This window comes from Dasypus novemcinctus, chromosome X, assembly GCF_030445035.2.
Source record: "Dasypus novemcinctus isolate mDasNov1 chromosome X, mDasNov1.1.hap2, whole genome shotgun sequence".
NCBI classification, from domain to species: Eukaryota; Metazoa; Chordata; class Mammalia; order Cingulata; family Dasypodidae; genus Dasypus; species Dasypus novemcinctus.
Genome location: NC_080704.1, coordinates 98,488,856 through 98,497,425, shown reverse-complemented (window position 1 = coordinate 98,497,425; position 8,570 = coordinate 98,488,856). Strand labels below are relative to the sequence as shown.

The window sequence follows — 8,570 nt, the reverse complement described above, 5'->3', positions numbered from 1 at the left end:
AAGGTTTTGAGAACAGATGTATTCTCAGAAGAAGATAGTATAAACACTGAAATAAGAAGATGAGGGCTGAGTCTTTGGCAATGTTCAACATTACTGTATGACGGGAGAAGGAGGATCAAGCAGAGGAAAGAAGAGAAATGTTCAGAGAGATGGGAAAGGTAACATGTATATCCATGTAAAGGAGTGTTTCCAAAATAGAGTGTGGTCAACATTGTTAAATGCTGAAAAGATCTTGGGAAAGAGTGAAGTCTGAGGAAAAAAACCTATGTATTTGTGAGTAGGAAACCATTTTGAAAGTGTATGTTCCCTAGAGGCAAGAGAACAAAGAACGTAAAAGTGGCATGTAGAAACCAGACTTCTGAAAATTTGTTAGTCAGTGGAAAGATAAAGTAGAATGGTAGGTAGAAGAAGTAACAAGCTCAAGAAAAGATATTTCCAGAATAGACAAAACCTGTTGAAATTTGCATCTGGAAGTGGGGTAAGTGAAGTGGAGGGAATGGGTGAAAAAGAGGAAAAGACACAACTGAGAATGTTTAAAAAATGCTTGAGAGATTAGGGGATAATTTAGAGGCCAATAACCTGGAGGTTATTGAGAAGCATGTGGTCAAGATCACAAATGCTAGTATTAAATTTAAAGGAGGAAGGGCCTCTTCCTTTGAGGCTGGAAAGAAGTGTGAGGGGGTAGCTATAGCAACAAAGAAACTTTAAAGTGGAGTGATAGGAAGGTTAGGGAGTCATGGCAGTTGACATTGATTTTCAGCCAAATACCAAATACCAAATACCAAAGCCAAATTAGTAGTACACATTCAGGTGCTATGTAAGCTCAATAAAATAAAACCTCTTTAAGGGCAGGAACCGTGAGTTATCTTGCTTGTTTTGTTTTTGATATCCCCCATGGTACCCAATAGCATCTTGTATATGGTAGGTGCTTAATTAATATAGGCTGGTTTCTTGATCAATTATCGCTATCCTCAAGGAACAAAAGAGTGGTATTCTTAATGAGTTCTGCATGATTTAAAAAGAAGTAAATGTGCCTATAGATAGGGCTGATGTAGGGATGCTTCAGAAAACAGCTGAGTCTTTAGTTGGGTCTTAACCTTTGACTAGGATTTAAAAGCAGATTTTGTAATAAACAAGAAGTGGACATCTTCTATATATGGGGGTTGGATAATAATTTTACAGTGAATCGAAAAGATCTGACCACTATAGGAAACATGCTAGACAACCTGTAGGAGGTTATTCAAGGATTTGCTGAGATGTGGAAACAGGGTCAAAGTGAAAAAGTCTCTAACCTCTGACAGAAGACCAGAAGTTTAGGGTCTCTACATTCAAAGTCTTTCCTTCTGGATGGCATCCCACTAAACTAAAAGTGAAATAGGACACTTCAATTTAATTTGGAAGGAAAACCAAGGAATTCAATTCTGGATTTCCAGTTTAATCTTTCTATGTTAAATATATAATTATGTTACTTCCCTGCTCAAAAGTATACAGTGGTTCCATAGTGCCTACACAATTAATATATGGACTCAGCAGCTTAGAACTGAAGGGAATCCACAGTAAGTTTCCAAACATTTTCAGTTTACTTCCAACCACACTCATAAACATATTGTATATTTTGCCAAGTAGACTAGTAACTGTTTCCCTGATCATGTCATGTACTTTCCAACCACATTTTCCTGCTCAGGAAATTTCTTCTATCTTCACTTTGGTGACTGTCAAAATTTAGACCCTTTTTTAAGACCTATATCAAATGTGACCTCCTCCTCCATAAAGTCTTTCCTGACTACCCATCTCTCACAACTGGATTTTTTCTCTTCAGAGTACTTGGGAACTCAATTTATAGTGTACCTTATATTATAGTTATTTATAAGATCATCTAATTCCAACTCTCACCTCCACTAAATTTCATATTTTTGTTGATGGGATCTGGGTATTGCTCATTTCTATCCCTTTTAGAATCTACCATAAGCAATATTTTACATTAATTGATGTAGAATTGGAATGAGGTGGGGGAATGATGTAGTTGGGGAAGCATTGGTGAAAGATCTTGGTAATATTAGATGACTCAGTATTTGTCTTGGTGCTGTCTGTGAAATATTTAATAATTTAAACTTTAATGTTAATTTTTTACATATGTCACCATTTTTCTTTATCATTATTTATATCCAGTGTAGTTGTTTCCTATTGCTATACTACTTACGGATTTTGTGATTATGTTCCCCTTCAGCTTTGTTTATTGATGTACTGAACATGAAAACATACAATCATTCACAAAAGAAACAGGTACAGCCTCTTAAATACTCAACAGAATATATTTTCCATTCCAACAAATGTAAACTAAGTCACATTATAAAACTTCAAATAAATACCAGTCTTAAACATTTTATTAAGTGCTCTGATAGACATTGTAAAAGGAAGCACAATTTACACATCTTCTCATCTATGCCTTGCTTTGTTATGGTAGTATAGGAAAGAAGCATGTAGCTTCTGTTTTCCTGTGAGGGAAACCTAATTTTTTAAAGTATATTGTAGGTGATGGAATCATGAACCTCACAAAATTTGTTCAAAACCTATTGCTATACTCTTTTTTTTTTACCACAAAGATATTTATAAATGAAAATGTAGCATCACATAAATAGCTGAAACTAGATTATCTACAGACAAAATGAAGAACAAATCTGATGCACTGTAAATTAAAGTCCTCAGGACAACAAAAGTGATTCAGGAAGACCTCAAGTAATGATGTTAAAGGCATTTACAAAGGAAAGAACATATGTAAACATTAAAAATCAAATTAGCTGAAAGGTTCATAAACACAAGGTCTTATTTGCATTGCAGAACTCAGGTGTTAGCCTGGAATGTAACTTTCAAAATACCTTCAAATATATCCAACTCAGATTACTTTTGCTGATTTTCTGTAGTACAAACCATGTGGAAACTCTTATTTTTTAAAAGACAAAATAATTCTCCAAACAAAAATGTAAGTACATCATTAAACACCATGATCTCTATCTGAGGGTATTTTTTTAGGAAGAACAGATTTTCCCTTCATCTCCTCATAATTGAAATTTCTTGCCTGCTCTTATGTATTACTTTTAATTTTTTCAATATGTGAGCCATCTATCACATAATAAACGGCATAATCAAATGTTCCACTGGTGATTACAAAAATGAACCAGCAGTGTTTCTCCACATTGATTTTACTCCTTTCATCAAAAGTTTTTTCTAAATCATAAATCTTTCCAAATTTCCAAATTGCTGCAAATTTCCTGGTAAATTTTAAAATCTCACTAGGAGTCATATGAAAGGATTTCTCAAAGTATTAAATTCAAAATATTTGCTCCAGAAACAGTAAAAACTTTCTTCAAATTTTATTTTTTTAAAAATAAAAATGAGGCTGTTTTAGTTTCAGAGACTACTTAAAGCAGATACCATGACATGGGTTGGCTTTAAAAGATGGGAATTTACTAGCATACAGTTTGAGGCTGGAAGAATGCCCAAATCAAGGTATCATCAAGGTGATGATGGTTTGGACACCTTCTGAAGACTGGCTATTGATGATCCTTGATTCCTCTATCACATGGCAATGCACATGGTGGTGTCTGCTGGTCTCTCCCTTCTCTTCCAGGTTTCATTTGCTGTCAGCTTCTTGCTTCCATGGGTTTCTTTCTCTTTGTCTGAATTTCATCACATTTATAAAGGACTCCAGTAAGAGTATTAAGTTTCATACTGAATAAGGTGGGTCATACCTTAAATGAAGTAGTCTCATTAAAAGTTTCTACTTATAATGGGTTCACACCCACAGGAATAGATTAACTTTAAGAACATGCTTTTCTGGGAGTACATGCAGTTTTTAACCACCACACGCCACCCTGCAGATACCAAAAAGACATATTATTTCTATACGGAAAATACCTTCATTCCATCATGATATTCCAAAAACCTTAAGTCATTTCAGAAACAATGTTAAGTACAAAATCTCATCAAAATTGATTATAAGGGGAGAGTGTTACTGTGGGGGGAGTGGTGGGGTGGGGGTGGTGGGGGTGAATGGGGACCTCATATTTTTTGAATGTAATATTTTTTAAAAAATGAATAAATAAAATAAAATTTTAAAAAAATTGGTTATAGGTATGGAATGTCTTGGGGCACAATTCCCCTACATCTATGGATCTGTAAAAGCAAGAGAACAAGTTATCTGCTTCCAATGTACAATGGAGGGACAGGGATAGGATAAACATGCCCATTCCAGAAGGAAGAAATTGAAAGGAAAACAGGGGCCACAGATCCCAAACAATTTTGAAACCCTGCAGGGCATAGGCGATTAGATTTCAAGGTCTTAGAGTCATCTATAGAATCATGTTTTGTCCTCTGACCCTGATGGAGTGACAGTCCCACCCCTTCCAAGTGCTTATGCAGTGACCGTGCTTTCCCTAAATATTGGGCTGAAGTTTCCACCCTCTTAAAACAATGGAGTGATGGCCAGGCTCTCCACAACCTCTGACATAGACTCAAGTCTTTCAGAACAATGGGGTGGCAGCCAGACTCTGTAAAGCCCAGGAAATATGCTCCGTGCTTCCTGAACACAGGTGTGGCAGTACTTTTCCTGAACAATGACACAGAAGGCCTGCCTTCTCCAAGCACCAGGGCATACTCACCCTTTCCACACACATGGGCGGGTTTGCTCTCTTGGCCTGAAAAGATGTCTTTGGTCCAGACCTCAGCCTCCTTGATACTGCCTTTGATGTGATTTTTCCTTCACTCTGTTCCTTTTAGTCCAGGATGGCAGTGGTTCCATTCAAGCAGAATGGAAAAAACTTGTCTGTTCTGCATGTAGTACACAGGGGTTCAAATCAACAGACAGTAGGACTTTCCACACATTCTTCCTAGATAACTGCGTTTCCAATCCTGACTTGCACTGAAATAGCTGACTGGATCCATGTTCAGTTAAAGCTTCATGTGGAGCCTATTTTTGGGGGACTTACTTTTCAGAAATGCAGAATTTTCCAGACCATCAATTTCTGGTTTCTTTGTGCCTTCTTTGTTAAGTTCTCAGCTTATCCCTTTCAGGTTGTACTTTCCATGCTTAGCTTGGAAATCTCCTCAGCTAAATATCCAAGTTCATCACTTTCAAACTCTGCCTTCTATCCAACATCAGAACTTAATTTTCCATGTCCTCTGCCACTTTAAAACAAGGTTCATCTTTCTTCCAGTTTCCAATGACACGTTTGTAATTTTCTTCTAAGATCTCATTAGAAGTACTTTTAGCATCCATATTTCTATAAACAGTCTCCACAAAGCAATCTATGCCTTTTCTACCAAGCACCTCTCCAGTGTCTACTCATTACCCAATTACAAAACTGGTTCCACATTTTGGTGTTCGCAATAGCAGTATGCCATTCTCCTAGTACCAAAATCTGTTTTAATGTCTGAGGCGGCTTAAAGCACATACCATGAAATGAGTTGGCTTTAAACAATAGAAATTTATTAACTTACACTTTGAGGCCATGAGAATGTCCAAATCAAGGCATCATCAAAGTGATGCATTCTCCCTAACAAACAACTGCCTGTGATCTTTGGCTTCTCTGCCATGTAGCAAGGCACACAGTGGCATCTGCTGGTCTATTCCTTCTCTTTCAGGTTTTGTTCTTTCAGCTTCTTGCCTCCTTGGCTTTCTCTGTCGTTACCTGAATTTCATTCTCTTATCAAAGTCTCCAGCAACCATGGCCCACTATGTGGACTGTGGGAGAGTGTGGGCTCTGATGTGGACCATTGACCATGAGGTACAGCAGTGCTCAAAGATGTATTCACCAAATGCAATGAATGTCTCATGATGATGGAAGAGGTTGTTGTTATGGGGCGAGGAGTGGGATGAGGAGGGTGGGGGGGTATATGGGGACCTCATATTTTTGTAATGTAACATTAAAAAAATAAATAAAGACAAAAAAATCTCCAGCAATAGGATTATCCCATCCTGAATGAAATGAGATTGGTTATATCTTAACTGAAGTAGCTCCATTAAAAGGTCCTACTCACAATGGATTCATGCCCACATGTTAATGGGTTAACTTTAAGAGCATGCTTCTCTGGGTTACATATAGGTTCAAACCACCACAGATGCTTAAGAAAAACCCATATCAAAGAGGCTTTTATTTCTTTGGAAAGGTAATGATTTGCAAAAAGTTCTCCAATATTCTTACAATAAGCATTTGTATTGCAGCTCCCCCTTCCTCAAACCCAGATCATAACTATAAAACGAATACCTTTTTTAACTTTATAAATAAAAAATGTAAAGTTCAAAATGCTTTTCTTAAGCAGACGTAACAGCGATGCTTTAACTATAAACTAAACACAAAACAGATCAGAGAAAGGGAGAGAAATAAAGACACAACCAACCAAAATATTCCAACACAAAGCCTGAAAATTTACTAACAGGTGCAAGGCAGTTTTGCTGAAAGAAAATGAATGTCGTCCCTTAGCTTTAAAAAGACTACCTTCTACAAAGAAGACAATAAAATGCAATGCTAAGAGGCGAAAACTCTACCTCTTGTCCATATTTAAACGTAAAAGATATTTAAGAAGTTTTAATTCAAATACCAGCTCACATATTCCTTAAGATGCTAAGCAGTCATTTTATTCCCATGTCGACATTGACTTACAAAGACATTTACTAATGTATAAAATCCTTAACTAGCATTTTTATATAGTTTTCACAAATAAATGGACTGAAGATAAGAGTTCATTAGGTTTTGTGCATTTTATTTGTCTTAAAGGAGAACTGCAGTACTCTGTTTCCTAGATGGTGTCCATTGAAGCTACCTTTTGCCATGGCAGTCTTATCATAATTTGCCATAGTCCAAATCCAAAACCTCAACAATTATTGGTGTTAAAGTCATGGATGACCATCACATTGGTGACAGCTACAAAAGGCCCAAACATTTGCTGCGGGGTGCTTTCATCTGCTTCAGGAACCAGGTTGTGCACAAAAACACACCACTCTGATCCTAGGTGTTCAGGGAAATTAATTTCATCTAATGGTGAATGGAGAAAACTTTTTTTACTCCCCTGGCCATATTGAACAGATTGTCCAACCTAAAATGTGCCTGCTGAGCTAGGAGTCTTGGATATTTTCTGTTGGGAGACTGATACAGCAGGGAAAGAATGGCTTGGTTGTTTTCTTTTGGCTTGAATTATTAGCAAACTTTTAAGTGATTGGCTCTGTATCAACGGAAGACTTCTGGCCAATTTGCGCTTTCATAGCCTTTTCTGCTTCAACCCACTTGTCAAATTGCATAAACCCTACACCCCTTGATATTCCAATTACCTGGTCAACAAGAATGGGAGAGGTAATAATGCATTTACATTGTGAAAAAAGCTGTTCCAACTCCTTCTGGGTCACAGTTTTCAGAAACCCACTGACATAAATTTGCATATCTGAAAGAAGCTGAACTTGGGCAAACATAGGAATTTTCTATTCTTTTGTTCTGAAATCTCAATCCATTCAGCATGTTGCTAGCTATCTCTGCATCTTTAGGGTCAATGTAACTCACAAACCCATATTCCAAGCTCTGCCCTGTTATTGTATCTCTTACAAGTTTGCAGAACTCTATCTCACCAATGCCCCCTGTGGAGGTTTGGAGTTGTTTGTACACCAGAAAAACAGGTTCTTAAATTTAATCCATTCCTGTGGGTGTGAACCCATGTAAGTAGGACCTTTTGTTGAGGTTACTACAGTTATGGTGTGGCCCAGCCTAATCAGGATGCATCTTAATCCTATTACTGGAGTCCTTTATAAGTGGAATGAAATGCAGACACACGGAGAAAAACCACAGGAAGCAAGAAGCTGAAATCAACAAAACCCAGAAGAGAATAATGAGGCCAGGAGAGCCACCATGTGCTTTGTCATGTGACAAGCTAAGGACCAAGAATTGCTGGCAACCAGCCCCAGAATGCCACAGTCTTTGCGATGAAAGCATTGCCTTGATGATGCCTTGGTTTGGACTTCTATTTTAGCTTTAAAACGGTGAACTAATAAATTCCCATTTTTTAACCCAACTCATTTCCTGGTCTTTGCTTGTGAAGCCCAAGAAACTAAAATGATATTCAAAAGACTCTTTAGTTCCTCCTGTGTCACATCCTGAGGAAGGTAGTCAAATATTAAATTGGACTTGTTTTCCTCTGTGTTTGCAGAATCAACTGGTGACAAGCAGTTGTTGCTTATGGTAGTGGAACAATTTGCTGTGTTGTTGCAAGTTGGCCCAGTAGACAGTTGTGTTTCCATGGCAGCAATTACTTGCAGACATCACCCTGGTATGTTCTGTTGGAGAACCCCATGCATACATCCTTCCACAAAGTGGAGCTGCCAGTCCACGTTGAGATTATTTTTGAGTTATAAGTATACTAAGTAAAATTTTATAATATTTGCAATAGAGGTAGCATAAAATAAAGAGGTCACACTGTGAAATCAAGCAGACCTGGGTTTTAATCCTTGCTCTCCTACTTAGTATCTATGTATAAATTTTGTTTTGGCCTATTCAAGATCTATTCCCTCTTTTTTTTCTTTTGGTAAT

General features: G+C 37.3%; 1 pseudogene; it reads right to left on the bottom strand.

Moving 5' to 3' along the window:
* Window positions 1–6,742: 6,742 nt before the first annotated feature.
* On the bottom strand, window positions 6,743–8,293 carry LOC101431646 (ELAV-like protein 2; annotated as a pseudogene).
* Window positions 8,294–8,570: the final 277 nt, after the last annotated feature.